Raw genomic sequence first — 23,988 nt, 5'->3', positions numbered from 1 at the left:
CATTATTAAATTTACCCATCATTTGCTATTACTGAAAATGTCTTTTCCAGGAATTTTGTGTTGCTGTTTTAGACAATAGTTTTATTGCTTCTCAGCTACTATTTGGAAGCCAGGGAACAGAAATAATAATATCAGACTGATGTTTGTTTAAAAAATGGACATTCGACTAATCTAATTCTCATTATAGGATGCTTGGTTGTGGTGTGGTGTTAGTTAAAAATGGGTATAATTTCTTAGAGGCCATAATCTTTACCCACTGCTGCTTTCCATTCCAGTAATCCTCTTTTCCCCCTCTTTTATTTTATATCCAATATTTAATCCAGAAATAATGCCCAATTTTCAGAATGTTGTGTTCAGTGTGTTTAGAAAGTCACGTTTTTGTTTTCATAAAATAAACTTCATGATATTCATACGTACACAAAATAAAGCATTATAGACATTTAGATTGGGTGTTTATATCAGCAAGTCTGTAGTTCTGGTAAAGGACAGCTCAGTGTTTTCCATCACACATGAAATCTAGGAAAATATCAGTGGCTACCATTTATTAAGTGCTTTTTAGATCCCAGGTACTGTTACATGCTTGATATGCACGATCTTGTTTAGTTCTTGTAGTAACACCCGTCTGAGAGTAGATACTATTAGATTCTTCATTTTACAGATTAGGAGGTTGAGTTTTAGAGAGATTAAATAACCAGCATAATGTTTCATCCTCAGTGAGTGGTAAAGTCAGTATTTTAGCAGTTCTGTTCTAGTTCTGTGCTTTTTTCTACCTTATTTCTTAAAATTTGATAAAGAACGAATGTATCTGAAAGGGAAGGCAATGCAAAGAATAATTGTAAAGAAGTAGACATTTGTATTTGACAGTCGTGTTTTGTAAGGTTTACAAATGCAGTGGCCTGGAATTAAATGAATGTGGGAAGGAATAGGTGATTTGGTGTGGTTAGAGAGAACATAAAATACTCAGATTATTAGGAGGAGGGAAGCAAGAAATAAAAATGTGTGATGGAAAGGATGAGATAAAGATATAATTACCTAAGGTTGGGTTGCATATCATAGTAGCCACCAATAAAGCTAGAAGATTTGAAAATGTATAGGCAGTTTCATTATAGTAAGCATCTAAGGGGTGTCTGTTCTTTCGGATTTTATTCCCTGCACGTTGGAATACCAGATGTGTGTCTCTCTTGTTTTTCTTTTTAGTGCCTTGGGGTCAGAAACTCATGATGAAAGGAGTCCCTGCGTCTCCTAAGCTGTCTGATTTCCTGGGGTAGTCTGTTCAGTTTTCCATCATTCTGCTTAGCTGTAGAGCAGTGAATGAAAAACAGTCAACCTTAAACCTTTCTCAGTGAACTTATGTACTTCTTTTCCTTCCCAGTTACTGCACTCTGACCAGAAGTAATTAACAGTATCAGAATTAAGTCATGTACCCTAAAGATCAAAACTTAGGAAATGCTTTTTAAAGAGCAATGGTTATTGTTTTTAAATTTTGCATCTACATTTGTAAGAGAGTAACTGCATTAAAAGGCTTTAAAAATGTTTTACCAAGATGTGGTAGATAGTTATGATAATGTATTTAGGTAATAAATATTTCAGAGCTAAGTGTGGTTGTTAAATAATTGGTCATAGTTCTCATTCTTTACCTTTGAAACAAGAATTATACTTCAGTATTCTGAATTTCAGACATGATTTGCATTAGGCTAACATTTATCTTAATTCTTTCTGAAATTGGTTGTGTGAGGGAGTGAAAAGCAGTCTAACAATTTTACTGTTGTTGATTTCTATAGTACCTGTAAAGATAAGGTGCCTATTATGGAAGGGGGTGCATTTAAAAATGTTCTCTAGGCATTGTTCTAGGCATTCAGGCTATAACGCTGAATAAGGGTTCTTTCAAGATATATACCTTTTAGTGAAGGGAGACAGGCATATGAAATGAATGCCCACGATGGTAGTAAAGCTTAGACAGAGTGTGGGTGATCTAAAATTTAGCCAGAAGATATAGCATATCCAAAGTTGTTTAGTATGAGGACTGTGAGGGACTAAAAATATACATGTGAAGGAGCACCCAAGAAATAGAAAGTAATGGGTTTTGGTAATTGATTTGCTATAGGAAATGAGGGAGGAGAAAGAGTCATAGTTTGGATGACTGGGAGATGGAGCCATACGTGGAGGTAGGGAGTATGAGAGGAGGAACGGGTAGGTTCAGGGTGGGAGATGAATAAAATCTATACATCGTAAATTTAAATGCTTTTGGGGACATCCAAGGGGGAAAAGAGGAGAGAAGGATGTCCAGTTGTCTTCAAATGATTAAAAATACTATTTTAAGCAAACGGAGGGGCAGGAAGCTACTTTTTTTTTTTTTTTTTATTCCTTTGTCCTTAGAGTGATAACTTTCATCAGGTTTATTGGCTGTGTTGAAAAGTGGCTACTGCTGCATGAGGCATAATTTTGAAGCAGGAAGTGTTGCATCTGTTCTATATTTTCAGAAAAGCAAAAGCTTCCCCCCCACCCCCCCAAACTTCTGCTTAGGTCTTACTGGTCAGAGCTGTTAAATATGGCTGCCTCTAGCTGCAAGAAAGGCTAGGAAAGTGAGTATTTATATGGGCATATTGATGCTTTGAACAAAATTGGGATTATGTTAGCAAGGGGGCTGAAGGCATCTAAACAGTTAAGTGAATAGCTAATTAAGCAGTGTCCCAACAGAGGAACTCATTATTGTGCCTTTTCCTTCAAAATTAAAAAAATAGAAAGCTGAATTTTCAGATATCAAGTGATCAGTTATAAATTTTGAGATGCATGCATATTAAAAATAATTTGGCCTTTAGGCTTCGTCACGTTGCAGGAGAAAGGGGAGTGAGGAGTGTGGACAGTGTGTTTGAAGGGATCAGTAGGCAGCATAGAGATACTTATGGAGAGGTGACAACATTTGGTGATTGTGGTGGACAAAGGAGACAAAAGAGTCAGCAATGACTTTCAGACTTTTGGGCTAAGTAATGAATATTAAGCAGCAAGTGGCACAGTATTTGCTACAGAAATGGCTGTAGTGCTTTTGTGCCTTCCAAGATTTTTTGGTAAACTTCCAAAAAGGGGAAGATTATGCATTTTAAAATTTCAGTTTCTCTCATGAGTACTGATTGTGTAAATTAAGTAAATTTAACCTAACTTTACATCAGATGAAGTCTGTGAATTCTATGTGTATCAGTCTTTAACAGTTAAATCTACATAGTATTTCAATAACTAGTTAGTTATATGAAACACTCTAGGTCAAAAGTATTTGGGAGCTGTGTTGTGGTGCATGGTGAGAAAACAAAAAAATAGTTTAGGTTGAGCATCCCTAATCTGAAAATCCAAAAGTCTGAAATGCTTCAAAATCTGAAACTTTTTGAACACCAAAGTGACACTCAAAGAAAATGCTCATTGAAGCATTTCGGATTTTCAGATTACGGATGCTCAACAGATGTATATTGTGCAATATTCCAAAATCTGGAAAAATCCAACCTCAAAACATTCCTGGTCCCAAGTATTTCACATAAGGGATATTCAAACTATTTATTGGTTGGATAACTTACACTGTACTCTGATGGATGTCCAAGATCCTTACTGTACTGACTCCGTCCTACCTGTGGTAATAAGAGAATATAAATATAGACCTCCTCCCCCTCAGTAAAGTGATACTTTCATTAAAAAGGCTTCAGCTGTCATGTTGGCATAAGAAAACCGTTTGGGGAAACGAAACCTTTGGAAAGAGACTCAGGAGACCTCGAGAAGAGTGGTTAAGAATTTAAGATCTGGCATCTGATGTCCACTTATTTGCTGTGTGATTTTGGTCTGGGAACTTCTTTGGGCCTCAGTAAACTTGTTTTTGATACAGGGACAATAATGCCTACTGTACAGAGTTGTCTGAGATTTAAATGATGTTGAGTGTACATGCAATGCAGAGTTTAATATACATTTTGTCACCTCTTTGGGCCTCATTTTCTTTATGCATAAAACAAAAGGATTTGAACTAAACTGCTTTTTCTTTGACTTTCTTTTAACTTTCATATCATCAAAATAGGTTTTCTATGCTATTTGTAAGATTTAGTTTGATATCTGTGTTTTATTTCTCAGAAGGCAGGGGATATTTTCTTTTTCCTTTGAGTGCCTGGTTTTCTGTGAGCCTAGTTCCTTTCTTTAAAAGGCTTCAAAAGATGTCAGAGGTCAACTCTATCAAATCCAGTCATTGCTTATAGGTGACTCAGTCCCATAGAAGCTTAAGTTATAGTCCTAATATTACTGGTCCCCTACGGCAGAGTTAGGATGAGGACCCAGGTGTGTTGTGAGTAAAGGGTTCCATCAAACCCCTTCTCCTCCTACTGACAAGTGGTCTTGGTTTAATTTTGGTCTCTGATTCATTTGACACATAAAGGTGGAGTGTCAGCAATATTACCAGCAAACATAGGGCATGGCAAAGTGATCCCTGACATGCGAACTGCATCTAGAGTGGGAGTGAATATATGGAGGGAAGGTTTGGTGTATTCTTATAACTGAGCATCTCCCTTGATAGAGTCAGTTCCCTGGACGATATGCCCAATGAGATGCTTATAAGATGATAGTGATTCCTCAGTGGAGCTTGGAGTTTCTAAGCCAGGGTAGCTTCTGTACTGTGAGCTCCTTCCCTCTTGTACCTGAGCAGTCACATGCTGATGGTGGTGGTCGGGTGAGGTGCAAAGACAATAGATCCTGGATTGTATGTCCTCTTGCTATGATTGGGGTTACTACTCTGCTAGTCTTTCTTGTCCTGTGTCCTTTTCAGTAAACAGGTGCCAGGTGTGGCCTACTTAGCTTTTGTGAATTTGTCTAGTTCAGTCTGAGTTATCGGTAGTTTTTTCAACTGATTGATTAACTTTGACAAGAGATAAAGGGATTAGTGAGCAGATTTTTAACCTCTTTGTGGGAAAGATATTTTCTTCTTCTGGACCCCATCTTGAAGAAGTATTCCTTAGACAGTTTCTGGTTTATTTTCCTTCTGAAGAGAAAAAAGACAAATTTTGTTGTCATACTTCCCTACCTCCAAAAATATCCCCCCTATCAAGTTCTGACCACCTTTCCCTCTTATCTCATTTAATCCTTGTTGGAATCCCTTATTGGAATCCAGAATTGTGTTTTAGGTGTGATAGTAGGCACAAGTTATAGAGATACTCATTTACTTCTGGGAATTTACAATTGAAGTTACTGAAAAAAGTACAGCCAGTCTTTTTATAGTTCTTCTTTATGCATCTTCATGAACTAGTGTCCCTTGCCTCCTGTTTTTCTTCTACTAAAGAATATTGAACACAGTGCAGGAAAACACACACGCATGCGCACGTGCGTGCGTGCGAAGCCAAGACCAGGAATTCTTAAGCGTTTTAGGAAGTTTTGGCTGTGTCTACATTTGTGTTTTGGTTATTTTTTCTTAGTAAGGTATTTTAAAATAGGGATGTTAGGTAAGTGTATGTAGTAGTAGGCATACTGTAAGAATTTCTTCCTGGATATTTAAAAATCAAGTCTGCTGCCTAAACTATATTAGGGCTTAGGTGACTAGCCATTCAGTGATATTTTTCTCTTTTTCAGTATCGTGTCTTGGGGAAAGTTTGAAGCTCTTTGACATTAACTTTGTAAGAATGCTTGTATGAAAAATAATTTGAACAGACTCTGGGCAACCATTATGAAAGATTCTCTGATTTAGCACATCTTTAGTATTTGATAATTTTAATGAGGACTTTGTATTATAATGCTAAATATTTAAATGTTTGTCATTTATAATGCCTAATGTCTCTGCTAGGAATTGTGGCTTTACAATGTGTAGGAGATGTAAAGCAAGAACAGATATTTCAGAGAAAAAATTTTAGAGTAATTGAAACAAATGACCTATTTTGTGAGTATGGATATATTCTAAGTATGATTTCCAATATTAAGCTGACAACACCGAGGTAAAGCACATCTTTATACATCATTGCCTGAGTACGGAACATAGAACATACAACAGCTCCCTGAGTATCTTGCCATCTCTCAGTTGAAACACAAACCAGCTCTGATAATGACCATGTTACTTGATACTGCAACCTGGGGATTCCTCTTCCCCCTCAATTTCTGAGTCTCCTTACCCTGCTTGGACAGTTCTTTTATCATAGAATTTATCACCTTGTAAGACATTACACTTAATTCCAAAATTCCTTAATTTAAACTCTTTGAGGACAGGATATCTTCCTTATATTTCATGATGTATTTTAATAAGTTTTGTTCCAGTGTTGGTGAATTTATAATCATTTAATATAAAAGGCTAAGTTTTAATGTTAACAGGGTCTAGTAGAGAGGTTAATTGAAACTTGTTTTTTCTTCTTTCTTCCTTTATTTCTCTGCCCCACTCCCCTGTTGTTTTTTTTTTTTTTCCTCCCCACAGTTCTGTTGTCTATTGCAGGATAAATTTTAAGATTATTTAAAATAAAAAAACAACAAACCTACCATTTAACTCGGCATAGTGATAAATATAGTCATTAAATTACATTTCTTCCTGGTCTCCTGAAGGACAGTCTAGCTTTCTTCTTTTTTATTTTCTTGAGTAACTAATGCATTGCTAATGGAGACAGTTCATTTTATTGTGTGTAGATCTTTGTTGTTGATGGAATCTTTGGTTGCTTTGATATTAATATGTTCATTTAGAGAACTGGGAAATAGATAAGAAAATTGGCGATTAGTTTTAAATGTAATTTTGTTTCTAGATGGTTTTATGAACTTGTTTTAAAAAAATAATTAGAAGTACACAGTTTACTTGTTTCTTTCCCATATTTACCTGTGATTTAGATTATGATTTAGGATTGTTAGAAAATGTGAAAAGAAAACATCTTTGACAATAACATTTTAGTTCACATTGTAGAAGTGAATTTTGGTGTATAGTTGTCCTTATATCAGAAAGCTAAAGTACAGGTATGGTTTCTTTTAATTTTTAAAATATGTATAACATTTCTTCCCATCCACTACTTTGTGAACATTAGCAAGTATTGTCGCAACTTATGGTCAGTGTTTTCTCTTGCTTCCATTTGCCCTGGAACCACTCTCAGTTATCCCCATGTCTTTATTGTTCTATTTCTTTGGTTTTTTGTATTTTAAAAAATATTTCCCATTGGTATTTTTATAATCTCATGGTAAAAACTCAAACATTTTTTTTGCTTAGGACCTACTTTTTTTGTTGTCTTTTAATACTATACTATTCTAGACCCTTTTGTGCCCTTTAAAACCATATAAACAGTTACAATTAGTTGATATTTACTAGAATTCTGTGCAAAAACATCTTTAGGGATTTAATAGGATTTTAAAATCAGTTTATTTTCTTCACAGTGAGACAAATTCTATGTTTATGTTTGTTGTCAGGTTGTCTAATATGCTGTAGTGTAGGATTATGTACTAGCCTCATTTAACAGATGAGGTCACTGAAGAACATGGGTTTGATGTCAAATAGCTGAGTTTTTAAACAGAAAGCCCTTGTTCTTTCCATTTTATTTTCACTGTCTTTTAAGTTTTTGAAAGTGGCAAAGGAATACTGAAGTCCTTAATATTCTCATTTTTCTTATTAAACTTTATTATTTATATATTGTGCCATGTAAGGTACTATGTTTGAATGCCATAGAAAACTTCCTCTTCATAGAATGGTTATAAATCTTTAGCGGGCAGTGTTTGAATAATAATTATTTTTTACTTGTTTTACTTGGTCTGTTAATAAAAACCTTTACCTCATTTAAACTAAAAGCTTTATGCTCCAATCTGGATCTGCAGAATTTTGGGTGGTTCTGGGAATTGCCTCAGGGTCAACAAGCTATTGCCTATAGGCCATATCAGATCTATTTTCTTTTCTTAAAAAAAAGTTTTATTGGAAATGGTAATGCCTACTTACTTGTTTTGTTTGTGGTTGCTTTGCTCTGTATATATAGCAGAGTTAAGTAGTTGTGACACAGACCAAATAACCTGCAAAACCAGAAGTATTTATTTTCTGGCCATAGTTTGCTCATTCCTAGATCATTGCATGGCATTGGCTGAAAAGTAAGGTGGAATAGTTGTAATATTCGTATAGTGTCAAACAGTGCTTTATTATCACAGTTTGAGTGGCGGGCAGGGAGAGGAGTAGTGTTTTGTATGGGGAACTTAAGAAAGGTAGTCTCCTTTCTTTCATGATCCCTGGTGCATGCACGTGTGTGTATATGTGTGTGTGAGAGAGAGAATGACCCTGTATTAGTGTATCCTGAATGCATCAGGCAGAAAACACAGCTTGTGTTTTCTGGTTTAAATGTATCATTTTAAATTTGGTGAAAAAGTTAAATTGAAAGCAATTTGGCAAACCAACGTCTGATGGGAATTTGGCATTCTGTAGAATTAAGAATATGTCATCTATTTTATCATATACTTGGAATGAATTATACTAAAATACAGGATAGCTCCGATTTTTTAAAGGAGTGTATTTCTGACAGCTATTTTGATTAGAAATGGTAGTTAAATGAACAATTTATTTTAATTTACTGAAGGCAAAGCATTTGCTGCTAATATTGTCCAGATTATACCAACTTTTAAAATATGAAGTCAAAGCAACCCATTTTTAAGCTTTTTTTCATGCGAAAACTCTTTAAGGGAATACTGTTAGTAAGGACACACATTCTTTTGATGTATGTGTGAATGATGTTAGTATTATGTCCATAGCACTTCAGAATGACAATTTTCATTTTAGTAATTATTTATGGACATATTCCTAATTTTTTTTTTAGGTTAAGAGGCTTAGCCCATTTTATTACAAAGTAAAAGTTGGAGACTTAGTTTTGAAGTGTGTTTGAGAGGCTCTGCTTCAGTGAGGGTCAGATGTGTTCATTGTCATTGTGTGAGGTTGCACTTGTCAGGACAACTACCATGTTTGGGTGCACTTCAAATCTGTTGTAATTTAAAGGTTTTATCAGCGATGACATTTTTTTCAAGTAGTATTGCCATTATATGTACTCACAAGAGACATAATATAACTGGACTCTATAACCATAGTGGCTCACAGGACAGCAGAATCCAAATGGGTAGTTTGTGTACGGCCAGAACCAAGGGAATAAATGGGCACTGAAATCCAGGCTATTCTGTGTCAGCCAGGCTGCTTACCTGGTATGGGATAGTGTCTTCTCAGATTTAAAATTTAAATGTTTCTAATATTTAGTACAGAGGATCAAATTTGCACCCTCATTTGGCCCTAATGTGTCAGAGAGTCATGTATGACATGGTACATAATGGTATTCACAGGAAAGTATGGGGATTCAACAGGGCACTAGTGGCACTCCCATTCATTCATTCTGTTTTCCAAAATTGCCATGTATTTCAACTTACTACTGTAAGTTTACTTGTGTTTGATTATGTAGATTTATGAATTATATTATCTAGTTTTAACCAAACCTCACAAAAGCAGTCTAATGATTTAAAGATGCTTGCAAAGAAACTGTGTATAGAATCAAGAATAGCAATAAGAAACAAGAAAATGGTAGAGCTGATAAATTACTAAAACTCTTCATCTGCTACGATATGATCATTTTAGAAGATATCTGAAATAAGATTATCAAGAACGGTGTGTGAAATATATATACATATTCACTATTCGTACTGATGAGCCTCGCTCTAAGTAAATTGTACCTTAACATATTAATTAATGGTGATAAAGGAAAAAAACCCCATCATGATTAAGACACTTAAAAGTTAAGGATTAAGAATGTTATAAACAAAAAAGATTATAGTAGTGTAAGTAAATAAAATAACTGTTTTTCTTTATCTTTTACTTCTGTTTTGTGTTTTAAAATTACATAATTTAGTAACACATGTTAATTATTTATAAATAAATGGAATGCAAGTATGCCAAAAACTTTTATCTGATAAGGGTGCTGTGCTGATTTTTGGATGACCAGCAACCTTATGTAACTTTAGCTCAAAAATTCTTGGAAATTTTATAGTAAAATTATTGATGTTCATAACAAATATCCTGAGGTAAACAGAGCCTAGTGGTGTCTAGTGTTTGTTTTGACTCAGTCATGATGTCTACAGAGCATTTCCTGCAGTAGGTGCTAGAAAGGATCTATCACCTAGCTCACTTCCATGTCATGTCTTGAAGCACCAGAGGTTGGTGGGATTTTGTGTATTGGTGTAATCACCTATAATTTCAGTAAGCGTGTGGTATGTTTAATGTTCTTTTGATTCGTAGATCTTCTGTGACTTTAACTACTTGAAAGTTTTAAGTTATCTGGGAGTGCTAAAGATATTTAGTATGGCCGTGGGGTCAGCACCCAGTACAAATGAGGGTCAGTTAAAGATAAAACCAGAGGGGAACAAACTTCAGGGGATTACAGTGTTTCTGCAGTTATTCAGTATGTTATTTGCCTAGTTAACTTCTTAGTGTTTGCTCACTTAATTCACCTCTCTGGTGTGGCAGGTGAACACTTCTCTCTATGGCATCAGCCTGATGTTAATCTGTCACTCTTACAGAAAGTTGTATCCCACTGTAGCACATGGTGGGGACCTGCACTGGTCAGTGTACACACCAAAGAGTTGCCTCCAATGGCATGTGAGACATAACTGTCACATTTACCTGAAAGGTTCATGGAATGTAATGTGCTGTGACTTAAAAGTTGAGAAGACTGGGTAAACCCTATAAAATGTAAACTCTGAAGAGATGAAAGTTTAACAACTTTTGATTGAAATTATTTTAAAGTCAATTATGTATTTCTCTTTGTTTTAAGCAGAATATATAGAATACAAGTTTACACCATTCTTTATGGCTCATGGTCATAGATTGTGAACCTACTATATTAGACCCTAATTTATGGGTTGAGTTGAGTGGAGGTGAGGACACCCTGTGTACATGTTTGAGTCTCATTTTCACTCTGTCAGCCTCTTAGGAATGTTCTGAAGACCTGCCACATATTAAGTACTCAAAAATTGCTGTTGCTGTTTATGATAGCATTTGCTTGGGGGAGAAAGATATTCATTGGTGGGACTTTAAAGACATAAAACAGTATTTCAAACATGTAAACTTTGGTATGGAAAATCTTTTAAACTTAATTTGTTCTAGGGCACACTGAATACTTTCCTTTCCTTTTTCTCAGCATCAGCAACAACTTGTGTTTGGCGGTACCAGAGATTCAGTTGCACATCCCCACATCAATGCACTGCCAATGGTAAGATTCTTTGAGCTCCCAGTGTCAGAGTGTTTTAATCACTCTGTTTATCATTCTTTTTTTTAAAAGAATCTTTTGAGAATTTTGGAAGTTTCTCACAATTTGACAAAATACTTGTGTTCCCAAACTAAGTAATTTTTTTTTTAAATGTGTAATTTAAAGTACTTAAAGTGATTTTTGAATGTTTAGTTAAAAATCTCCAAAGTTTGGGGGTGGGGTTCTGTAGTTTTTAAACTCTTAGCTGTGGTTATCAGGATGAAAGGTATTGTTATATAATGATGATCTTGTGTTTTGTCAGATGAGTAGAATTTGTAATAGAATTTTGTTATTTAAAGAAATTTGACAGCAGCAGTAATAGCTCTTCTGTTTTTATCCATTTTACTAAAATAGATTGTTTTTGTGTATAGCATTTATCCTAATATTTATAGCTAATGGGAAGTTAAATGGCTAAAATTCTGCCTATTTTTAGTTAATGAATTATTTTAAGGAGAGCCATTTTTATCTATTTAAAAAGATTTTTAAAGAAGCCTTTCACTGTGGAATATAAATGCCAACCATGTGATATAGCAGAAAGTCTAGTGGACTTTGTAGGAGCTGGGATTTGCTTCATTTCCTGAATATGCTAGGAGTCTGACTTTTGGCACATACTCTTGTAAAAATTAAATGATGGAATTGGACTAAATTTTTAAGGTTTATTTTAGTTGTAGGCTAAGATAATTCAGAATGATTCTTTTTTTACAAAAAGTAATTTGTTATCTAAATAGTGTTGCTGTGTATTTGGGGGATCAGTAAATAGCAGAATGAATTTTTACATTTTTTTAAAGAATTACTTATTTAAGCAGCATTATTATTTAAAAATATGTTCTGTAGTGCATTACCAAAAATTTTAATTATTTTTAATCAAATTTTAGTTTTAAATATTAAATCACATAGCTATAGAAATTGATAAAAGTTTTTGGAATTTGTTGGGGAATGCTAGATGAATCAGTCTGAAATAAAAATTGTTGAATCTGTGAAAACATTCCCAGGAAATGCTTCATATTAAAGATGGACTTGTCAGTATGTTGACAAGAGGAGGATTTCTTCTGTCTGACTGTCTTCTGAAGTCTTATTGGGGAGGGAAGTAGGGAGAATTGACCTCATCTTCCCCTCCCCCCTTCCCTTCTCCCCCCTTCCTCTCTCCCCTCCCCCTCTCTTCACCCTCCCCTCCCCTTTCCTCCTCCCCCTTCTCCCCACGTCCTTCACCCTCCCCTCCCCCCTCCCCTACCTCCTTCCCCTCTCCCCCTTCTCTCCCCTACCTCCTTCCCCTCTTCCTCCTCCCCTCCCCTTTCCCCCTCCCCCTTCCCTACACTTTTACCTTCTCCTCCCTCCTTCCTTCTCTCTCTCTCCCTCTCATTTTCAGCATTTGATAGGAGATGTTGAAGAAAATAAGACGACCCCCCCCCCCCTTTACCTAGCACAACGGATTGACGTGATTTTTCATTAATTTATGTAACACTCCCTGGGTTCTGCAGGTTCCTTGGCGACTCATTAACCATCGTTAAATCTGCTTTTTTCCCTGGAGCAGTACAGAGTTTCTCATGTAAGAAACAGCTCCATGGTAAATCAACTTTGGCATCTTGGAGTATGTGCTCTTGGGTTTTTGTTTGAAGTTCGTGTTTGAAAACTGTTAGTTTTCTTGGTTTCTTACTATATGTGGTGTATCTCCCCTGATAATCAGTTGCACAGGCCTGTTGGGTATCTGAAATACAGGTGTTATGCAGCTACCTATCTCTTCTAAGTGCCTGTCCTCAAGTGAATTTTTAAATGTGTCACATAGGCTGTGTTTTGTCTTTTGTTACAGCTCATAGAATGTGTTTTAAACTAAATCATTCCAAACACATTTGCCAATTTTTTGAAAAATCCCTGAAATCATTTCTATATGATAATCACAGAAATTTAGAGTGTGTATATGTATTAATTAATGTAAGAAATGAAGGCTTACAAGATTACAACAAATTTGCTTACAGTCTAGCTGAGGACACTGAAGCTATTTCTACATATTTGCACGATGTGCTAGTAAATTTATAGATATCAAAATGGTGATTTACCCATAAGCCTCAGAAATTTCATAGTATTCTGGGTTAAACTTGTGCTATGTAGTATCTCATATTTTTTTCCTTTGCAAACACCATGAAGGAATGCTTTGTGGGAATGTATACAATTATCTTTACTATCCTCACACCCACCTTCTGCGTTGTTCTTGACATAATAATCATGAGGGATTCATAACATTCTTTCTTGCCTTCACTCTTCACTTACATAGACACAAATTATTTTAACTCTAATTGCACCTTAAATCATCATGATTTACAGCTACTTTCCTACATAAATGTTTCATACTACTTTCTGTAATTGTGTTGCATTAATAGGACTCATTGGCCAACAGATGTATATTATTATTTTGACTTGTTATTATGAAATAAATAAAATATTTTATTAAATATTCTAAAATAGAAACAAGAGCATAATGAATTCTCACCCATCTGCAGTAGTCACCAATCTTGTCCTTAAACATCTTATCGTCATGCCACCCCCATCCCTGGATTATTTTGAAGTCAATTCTTTATGTCATGTGATTTCATTCATAAACATTTCAGTACGTATCTATGGAAGATACAGACTATTAAAAGATATATAACCACAATACCATCATCACACTTTAAAAATTGATGACATTAATTTCTTTTTTATTTGGAAAAGAATTTAAATATACAAATTGACCCTTGAACAGCATGGGTTTGAACTGCATAGGTCCATCTATATGTGGATTTTTTTCAATAAATACACAGTACAGTACTGTATTTTTTCTTCTTTATGATTTTCTTAATAACGTTTTCTTTTCTGTAGTTCATTGTAAGAATACAGTATATTTTACATATAACATATAAAATATGTGTCAGTTGACTGTTTATATTATCAGTAAGGCTTCCAGTCAGCAGTAGGTTACTAGTAGTTAAGTTTTTGGGGAGTCAAAGTTATATGTGGATTTTTGACTGCATGAGGTATCAGCGCCCCAGCTCCCATGTCATTCAAGGGTGAACTGTACGTTTAAAAAAATTGTGATTAGAAAACATGTAACATAAAGTTTACCATCTTAACCATTTTTAAGTGTACAGATCAGCAGTGTTAATTGTATTCACATTGTTGGGTAACAGATCTCCAGAATTTTTTGTTCTTGCAAAACCAACTCTACTCCCGTTAAACAGTTCCTATTTCCCTCAGCCGCTGGAAACAACCCTTTTAATTTGTTTGAGTTTGACTACTTTAAATGCCTCATGTAAGTAGTATCATACAATATTTGTCCTTTTGTATCGGCTTCTTTCATTTAGCATAATGTCTTGAAGCTTCATCGATATTATAGCCTGTGACATTATTTTCTTCTTTTTTACATACAATGAATAATATTCCATTGTATGTACATACCACATTTTCTTTATCCATTCATTCATTGATGGTCATTTGGGTTGTTTCTGCCTTTCAGCTATTGTGAATAGTGCTGCTGTGAATATGGGTATGTGCTTACCTCTTCAAGATCCTAATTTCAGTTCTTTTGGAATTGGGATTCTTTTTGGAATCTCAGAAGTGGGATTGCTGGATTGTGTGGTAATTTTTTATTAATGCTGTTTTCCATATCGGCGGCACTATTTTATATTCCTACCAACAGTTTATGATGTTTCCAATTTCTCCACATGGACAACGTGTTATTTTGTTTGCTTGAATAGTGACCATCCTAATGAGTGTGAGGTGTTGACAATAATTTCTTAACACCACCGATGTTTCATTTAGTTTAAGTTTTCCTGAACTGGTCACAATATGTTTTTACAGAGTCACAACAAAATTCATACTTTATGTTTGGTTGCTTTGTACAGCTTACGCTTCTATTTATTTATTTTTTATTTGTCCTGTAAAGTTTTCCACATTCTATAAAATATTTAGTTAACTTGTTTCCCTGTAGTAAAATTTTTTTTTCCTTGTATTTTTGTAAATCCGTAGTTAGATCTAAAGGTTTAATCTAATTCAGGTTTTCCCCCTGTTATTTTGGGAGGTTGAGGAGGCAGAATGCTTTTAGGTGGTGCTAAGTACATGAAGAGGTACATAATGTTGATTCTGTTTGTGATATTAGACAACCATTGATGATTGTTGTCTGGATCCATTATTTCCATGAGGGTGTACAAAAATGTTGGTATACTAATTATATCAAGCTTTTATTGTCCGTAATATTTGTCTGTAATATTTCTATAAAGAGAAGCTTCCCCAACAGCTATTTGATTACTCTGTGGCACAGTCTGCATAGGAAAGACATACTAAATGTTTGATTCTTTCCTTTATTTACCAGTTTTCAAAGAACTGAGTTGTTTCCTAGAATCCTGGAAGGATAACCAATGAAGATTTAAGTGTGCTTGTGAGCTTCTTGACTTAAACATTTGATATGTGTTTTATTGCATTGTAGTTTTTATTCTTATTGATATCAAATTGTCTTGGTGAAAGGAGCTTTTTCAGGTTGACTTCTGAGTCTTTTTGACATGACTCCAGTAGTCTTTAATAGCTTCCTTGCTATCATAACAGGATGTTCCTAACCTCATCTTACACATGTCCTTTCTCAGTCCTCAAATCAGCTATGTCTCCAAGAAGTCCTGATTTTTTTTAGTGAAAAGCAATATTTAGATCCACAGTCTCTAGTGCTAAGCATGTTCATTTTTTCTGGTTTGGGGAAGCAATGTGTGTGTATGATAAATCTGGTACAAATTTAGGATTTTATTTTTTTTCAATTTAATTTCTTTGTCAGTATTTTCATCTTTTTTCATGCTGCAAAACCTCTTTTCTTAATGGTGTTTACAGAAACTTCTTATTAAAATAAATAAATTAAGTAAAAGCAAGAATGTAAATGAAATATACAAAATATAAATATTTGTATGTGAATATGTAAAGTAAATAATATAAATGTATTATATGTAACATTTTACACACACACACACACACACACACACACAGTACCACCAGTATGATTACTGAAAAGTTTTGTTTCTATTTTTCTTTTTTGACCTATATTCCGCTGGGATGTACAGTTAAAGTATTATGTTTTAAAGTATTTAAAGTAAATCCCCTTGTGCTCTTTTTTCCTCCACCAAGTGGATATTTAATTTATATTACATATCAACCACTTATATTATCTTATTTTTAGTATTTAGGATTTAAAATTTTAACTTAATTTTGTTTTATAATTATGTAAAACATTTATGCCACTTCAAAGTGAGGAGCATTCTTACTTTCTTCCTCCCCTTGTAGGTAACCAAGTTTTTTTTTGTTTGTTTGTTTTTGTTTTCTTTTTTAAACTATTTGTGGTTTATCTTGTTATTTTTTAAAAAATAAGTAAATGTATGCATATAGTTAACATTTTGGAGATTCTCTCATAATAGTGTATAGAGATAGTCCTCATTCCATTTTACAGCTGCACAGTGCCCCATTACATGGATATGCCATAGCCGTTCAAGAGTGGAAGTTTTAGGTAAGAACATAAAAGTGCATATAATTTTAAGTCATTTTACCTAATTCTGTTCTGTAAGGCATTGTCCATCGTACATTCTGTCTAGCAATGTATGAGAGTGCCTGTTTTCCCATTTGCAGTGTATATGTATATATGTATGTATATCTTTTAATCTAATAGGTAAGAAGGTAGTATTTCATTATAGTTCTAATTTGTGTCTTTTCATATGTTTTAGAATGTCATATGTTTTTGCATGTGTTTTTCTTTGACCTATTCCAATAGATTCTTATTCTCAAGGAAAGACTATCAATCTTTTCGACCAATCCTTTCAGCCTTTCTGTTTTGTCTTGTTCTGATTCTATAGTCATCCCACAACTTCTAAAAATTAATTTGGTTTAACAAGATTTTCCTAACAGTAGAACCATGCTGAGCAGTTTTCTTAGGTTTGATTCCTGTGGAATCAGACCCTTGATTTTAGCTATTTTATTTGAAAGGTGAATACAGAAGGTTCCTGTACAGGAGTGGGGGATTGAGAAAGGGAAGATAGGGAGACCAATACAAGGTGCCTTAAAGAGTATGATATTGTTGGGCAGTTTGGGCTCAGATCATGCAGAGGCATCTGGGAGACAGTACAGGACATGCCTCTGAGTTGTTCCATTCGAGGGGCAAGGAAGCTGGTACACCCAACTCCCATTCCTTATTGATCTCGTATGCTTTGGGGAGGGCAGATCATCAGCACCTCAGCACCTCCTTCCTGACCTGACCTGTGTCCAGAGAAGGGTCCCTGGGGCTTTGCAGTCAGAACCTGCCCAACTGCTCAGAAAAAAGTGATGAGGGGATAAATTAATTTGTTCTGTGTACTTTAGAAAAATTCATTGTCAGTATTTGTCATTTTTCCTTTTGCTATCATGTGATTTTGAAGTGGTATCATTAAATGAAGAATGAATGACAGGCAGTGTCATTGTGTGAAGTATTCATTCTCTTGGTTGAGAATTTATACCTCTGGAGAACTGATTTTCAAATCAACAGTAAGAGTTACATTGAATAATCTAAGTCTTTAGGGTTCCCCCCCCCATTATTTTTAACAAATGACAAAAGGCAGAGCACATACAGATTGGAGTTGTATTTAACTGATCCCATGTAACTTTGTCATTTGATGACTGTTATGTAATGTGAGGCTGAAATAACTGAATCTAACGTGAAACCTGAGAGATTGTGGTATCACTTGAAAGGCAGGGCAAGTTTGGTTTCTCACAGGGATTTAATCATTATATTAAATGTAATAGTGGATTGTTATGATGAGTTACTGTTGTAATTTAAAAACTGATTCCTCATGCTTCAAATAATTTTGATGTTTGTTCTACAAGTTCTTAGCATGGACACTCTTCATCTAGGGATAAAACATAGCTCTCTTCTTATCTGAAGAAACACAGAATAGTTTAAGAGTAATAGAGGGATAGATATTTAATGGTGTAGTGCTAAAACGAGGTGTCCTATCACTGAATATTTTTTTTAAAGTTTTTCCAACTTCTCTCAAACTGTCCATACTAAAATTTAGTCATTAGGTTCTGACCATTTGGGGTTGGGCTGCAAGGTCTAATCTTAGCAATATAGCCATAAAATTTGAAACTGAAGGCCGTTGATTATTTCATGGGTGTATTGAAGCCATTTGGAGGCTTTTTTTTTTTTTTCCCTTTTTATCTGTTCATCCTTTCAATGGATAAAACTGCATGGTTTTTTGTTACTTTTTAAATTTTTGCACCAAAGAGAATGTAACACACTAAGGTTAGCGTGTAAAAGACAGAAATTTTCAGTTTAATATAGGTTCTGCTTTTTGGCTTCTTCAAGTTCTTTCCTTTTTCATTTCTTAATTTTTACTTGCATCTAAAGTTTTTTTTTTAATTTTAAAAAAATAATAATTTTTTTTTTTTTACATTCTAAGATGATGTGGGAGGGAGAAAGGGGAGGGGATGGGGCTGGCCCATGGCTGGCTCCTTTGCTGGCCTGGTTGCAGAAGGTGGGTGGGTGTGGCTGAGGTCCACTGGTGCCCTCTCCACCTTCCCCGCCCAGCTGGGGGCAGGGGTGAAGGAGGGGTGTGCATCTGGGAGTTGTCTCTGAGCTGGGTTTGGGAGGGTGGCCATGAGGCTTGTTCAGGAGCCCCTGTCCTTTTTCTTAGGCCAGTTCATTGAAACAGAGATTCTTCATTATGCCTATTTTCTCTCCTGTGATTTACTATCTCTTGTAAGGAGGATCTTAAAACAAAAAAGTTCTTTTTCCATTGTATTCTGTTTATATGGGGCATTCATTTCCTGTGAAATGTCTAATGGGATCATTTTGAGTTCGTTTCAACCTTACTTAGAGCATAAGGGTTTGTGAATTTAGAACAGACTACATAGAAATATTTTAAATGTGTAGGGGAGAGACACCAAAAGACATTTTGATTAGTTTAAAATTTTTTGGTAAATGAAAATCAGACCAAAAATGGAAGGGCTGGTATGTTGTTGGGAAAATAGAATGGTTTGGTCAGGGCCCTCGACTTGGGTCTGGTTGGTTGTGGTTTTAGCACATCATTTGTAAGGAGAGAGAGAGAGAGAGAGAGAGAGAGAGAGAGAGAGAGTGTGTGTGTGTGTGTGTGTGTGTGTGTGTGTGTGTGTCAGTGCACATGCGCACCAATGTGTCTTTTTAGTTTTGTTGCTATTCTTGTGTTCTTCAGAGAGAGAGTGAGAGTTTTAGTGAAGCAGGTGGGTGGACGTCTGCCTCAGGCGTCTGCCCGGTGCAGACATGCTTTCCAACCTACGGCTTCCAAGGACCTTTTGGCCAGTTACCTAGCTCATAGGCCTGCATGAAGGGACCTGGTGACCCAGCCTGGTGTATGAAGGGTTTGTGATCCAGTCTGTGAATGGGCTTGAGGGGTCTGGAAGCTCCAGACCCAGCCCTAGCCCGAGCACGACATACATGTTCTGTGACAGAGAGTAAATATCTTATTTAAATGTCTCTGCAACTCTTTGAGGCTGTTAATGTCTCTGTTCTGTTATGAGAAAAGCTTTACTCCTCTTTATAGTCAGTTAGACAACCAACTCTTGCCCACAGTTCTGTCCTTTCTCCTGAGAATGTTTGTACTTCTGTTCTAATAAGGAGAAGACAGGAACTGTGGCATGTTGGATCTAGAGTGGTACCCTAGATAGATAAGTTGTTGCTCTTTATTTTTGCTTGAGGAACAATTTAGTAAAAAAATCATTCAAGAAAATTATATCCATTAAAAAATATCTAGAGGGTTCATTATTTGCTTATTATGTTTTTATTTTCATTCAAAGTAGGGGTTTCATGTTTTGGCTTTAATTTCAGAAAAAAAATAAGGAACAACAAAGCATCTGATTGTAATGTGGAACTTTTGAACAAGTTTTCTTGTTCAGTGTTGTACTTTTGAAGCATGTTCTATTTTTCCTTCACCGATCTTCTAGGTTGTCTGAGAAATGTACTTTATTTCATAATGCCTTTTGATGTATTCCTTATGTGAAACTCCCTTCCCCCAATTGCAGATAGAATAAATAGTGGTTTTCATAAAAATAAATACTTGTTAATTCACTTCTTTTGAAACAATACCTAAGCCATTTTAAAAAATTGTGGTCTCTAGCCATAGTGTATGATTTCAGAAACAGACTTTCTGTAATTTATCCCCATGCCATGGAACAGGGCAGACACTCTCATTGCCACCACCAACATACAGTTTTTTTGTGTGTGTATGTAAGACAGACTACTCATATTGAAATACCTTGATCCTTATTTGCTATTGGCACCCCCCCCCCCCGCCCCTTCACTCCTGTATCTAGACGTGCGTTGTTCAGTGTGGTAGCTACTTGCAATATATAGCTGTTGAGCGCTTGGAAATATGATTAGTCAGAATTTAGAGGTGCTGTAAATGTAAAATGCATGCTGGATTTTGAAGACTTAATTTGAAAAAATAAAATACGTTAGTTTTAAAATATTGATCACAAGAAATGATAATGTCCCAGATATGTTGGGTTAAATAAAATATATTTTTAGAATAAATTTCACCTATTTCTCTTAAAATTTTTCTTGTGGCTACTAGAATTTAAAATTTACATTGGTGGCTTGCATTATGTATCTGTCGGACATTGTTCTACACCTTGCTAGTCACAACTACCTGATCTATCAGTTCTCTATCTGCCAGAAACCAGTAATTAGAGTACTGAAGAACTTGGCTAATGCTAATATCTGGGGAGACTGGAATGACCCTCCAAGGGTTCTTAAAATTTGATTTGGGGATTATATTACAAAGTCAAGTAAGTTTTTATTACTCATCGAGTTTGTTCTCATATTACGAATGAGGAACTAGTGCTTAGAGAAGTGATGCCATATCTTATACTTTGTCATAGTTACAGAACAAAGACTTGAATCAGATCTCCTTATTTGCATCCCACCATTCTTTTAAATTTTATGTAACACAGGTTACATAGACTGAATATTCTTCATAGGTGACTCATGAGAACTTTCATGAACCTCAGGAGGCCATAGAATGATAGGGATGAAAGCATCTTGGTGAAAGGTCTCTAGATTTTTTTTCATTATCATTGAGAGCTAAAGATGCAAATTGTTATTTCAGGAAATTTTTTTTTTTATTAAAACTTAGAATTTTATTCTCATCTGCTTGTATCCTCTTATTCAAGAAGATCAGTTATTCAGTATTTGCTTCCCTTTTCTGCACTTTATATTGTCTAATAATCTTTTCCATATATTTTCAGTTATATAGTTTCCATTTGGTTCTTTTTTATAGTTTCTACTTCTGAGAACTTCTGTCTTGCCTGTCATTTCAAGTGCGTCTTTGATAATTCTCACATCGGGATTATCTCAGGATTAACATCTGTTATTGTCTTTTCCTTTGAGAATAAGTCAGGTTTTTCTGATTCTTTGTGTGATAAGTAATTTTGGATTGTATTCTCTCCAGAGAATGTTGATTTTTTTTTTTTTTTTAAATCAGGTGATCAATGTGGTTAGGCTCAAATTACAAGTTTTGTCTCACCTGTGGTTAGTACTTCCTATACTGCTTTGGGTCTTCTCCTTGAATGCGCCACTCAGGAGCTTGTATGGGACCTGAATGGTGGTTTATATTTTCAGTTCTCAAGATCTTTGCAATGCTTCTTTGGGTGTTGGTTCATATAAAGAATTGGATCGCTTCTCCAGCTGTCTCCTTTCTTGGATTTTTTTCTTATACTTTCCAGCTCCCAGAATTCCCTTTTTCCTGGCATAGTTTGGCTTTTTTGATTGGAGGGAACTGGCTTAATCAATTTGTTGGTGGGCGGGGGCGGGGGGAGCACAAAAAGACATGTCAATTACAGTGTTTTTAACACGCGTCACGTGTATGTATTCAGAAGAGTAGAGAGTTATAATTCCAAAAATGGTGAGGTGGCTCCTATGGGACAAATCCTCCCACACATAGTGACTACAGTCCCTGGACAACATAGTAAAAAACAAACATTATGAGGACACTGTAGAACAAACCAAAAACAGGTAGAAACCATATGGGAGTGGATTCTTAAAAGAAGGGCATAGTACTGGAGTTTCCTCTTTTGACGGCTTTCTGCCTAAGGGCAGGCTCCTGTTGGCAGAGGAATCAGAGAAGAGTTCAGAAACCCATAGAGTCTAGAGGGAGGAAGGAGGAGGAAAACTTAGAAAGAAAATACCCACAGATTCTGCTTATCAACTGTACTATAATATGTGGCTAACCCCTGAACTGGAAGCAGTTCAGGTGTTTATCACAAGAGAATGAATAAACAGACTGTGTTGTATTCGTACAACAAAATACTACTGAGCAATAGAAAGTAACAAACTCTTCGTATCTGCAGCAACTCGATTAATTTCTAAAACATGCTCAGTGAATGTAGTCTTACGCATGTATGTATGATCTAAAAACAGGCAAACCTAATCTATTGTGCGTGGGGGGGGGGAGGCAAAACGAATTTATGTTGACGGTTGGGGGGAAGAAATGGTTGGCCGGGGGTAAAAATGTATGTTGAGTATGGGGATTAAGTGGGAAAAATTGCATGTGAGAGTTTTCTAGAATGATGGCAGTATTCTGTGTCCTATTAGGGATCTGGGTTACTTTGGTGTATGCACTTGTCAAAACTCATTGAATGGTACAGCTAATATGTGTCCATTGTATTTTGTGTAAATTTTTTCTTTTAAAAGCTGTATTAAATGCTTAAATTAGTTAATGATAGGCAGATGATGTATTTATGGGGCAAATATGGTTGCAACTTCTTTTGATAGACGTGGTGAAACAAATACAAGGAAATGTTAATTTTAATTAACATTAAAATTAACTATGTGGATGATTTATTTTCTGTAGGTTTGAAAATTTTCATGTTAAATAAAAATAAAGACAGGTAGTATTTCTCTAAGCCAGGTTCCTATTGTTAATATGTTATTCTGCGGCATTCATTAAAATTGATATTATTTCTTTAAATTTGAAGATAGTTTAGAGTTCTTCAGTGACATTTTCCTCCCTGTGCACTAAGCTCTGAACTGCCTTACCAGAAAGATGTAGACATGTAAACAAACAATGAAAGTGAGAAGACAAAACTTAACCATATAATAATTTATTTCAAAGTGGTATAGCCAACACTAATTACTATCATTCGTAATACATAAATTTGGAGGGAAGAGATACATGACTAGAGTATGCTCAGATTCAGGTATGATTATATGGGAGATGGAATCCTTGGCGTTGCTTATTTTGAGCAAGTTTTTGAAAACTCTTATTAGAGGAGATGATTAGATTCTCCTCCCATTCTTTTAATTGACCGGTTGTCATTTATGAAGTATGGCTTAGGACTTTTCTTAGTGTGTATTTATTTTTCAAAAAAGAAAATGCTGTATGAGTTTCATGCTGGAATTGTTTGCCAGATTGGAATAATTAAAATTTGTTATAAAAAATTTGTTTTAAAAAATCTATATTTTAGGAATACGGTAACAGTGTGTTAATGAGTTGAGTTAAAGAAATGATCACTGTTCCAAGATTTTGTGGTCCTTTTATAAAGTTTTGAGAGATATAGTGCTATTAAATTGCTATAGTATACAATATACCAATTCATTTTTTATCCCCTTTAGTTAACTCTTAGGAAAACTATTCTGATAGGCTGGATTTAAAAATGTATGTATCAGATTAAGTTGTGTTGTGAGTGACGATGAGAGAAAAATAAAACATCAGTATTAAAATATAATTTGTAATTATAAGATCTGAGATTT

At 35.1% G+C, this 23,988-nt stretch overlaps 1 protein-coding gene across 3 annotated transcripts in view; it reads left to right on the top strand.

Moving 5' to 3' along the window:
- Positions 1–23,988, top strand: part of TBL1XR1 (TBL1X/Y related 1) — a 156,940-nt gene that overhangs the window by 69,246 nt on the left and 63,706 nt on the right. For all 3 annotated transcript variants that reach the window (XM_063099121.1, XM_063099150.1, XM_063099141.1), the window contains exon 2: positions 11,124–11,195. The gene's annotated coding sequence lies outside the window, so the exon portion shown is untranslated. The remainder of the gene's footprint in view (positions 1–11,123; positions 11,196–23,988) is intronic.

This window comes from Cynocephalus volans, chromosome 1, assembly GCF_027409185.1.
Source record: "Cynocephalus volans isolate mCynVol1 chromosome 1, mCynVol1.pri, whole genome shotgun sequence".
NCBI lineage: Eukaryota > Metazoa > Chordata > Mammalia > Dermoptera > Cynocephalidae > Cynocephalus > Cynocephalus volans.
Note: the sequence above shows the minus strand (reverse complement) of the source record. Positions and strands in the feature narration are given on the sequence as shown.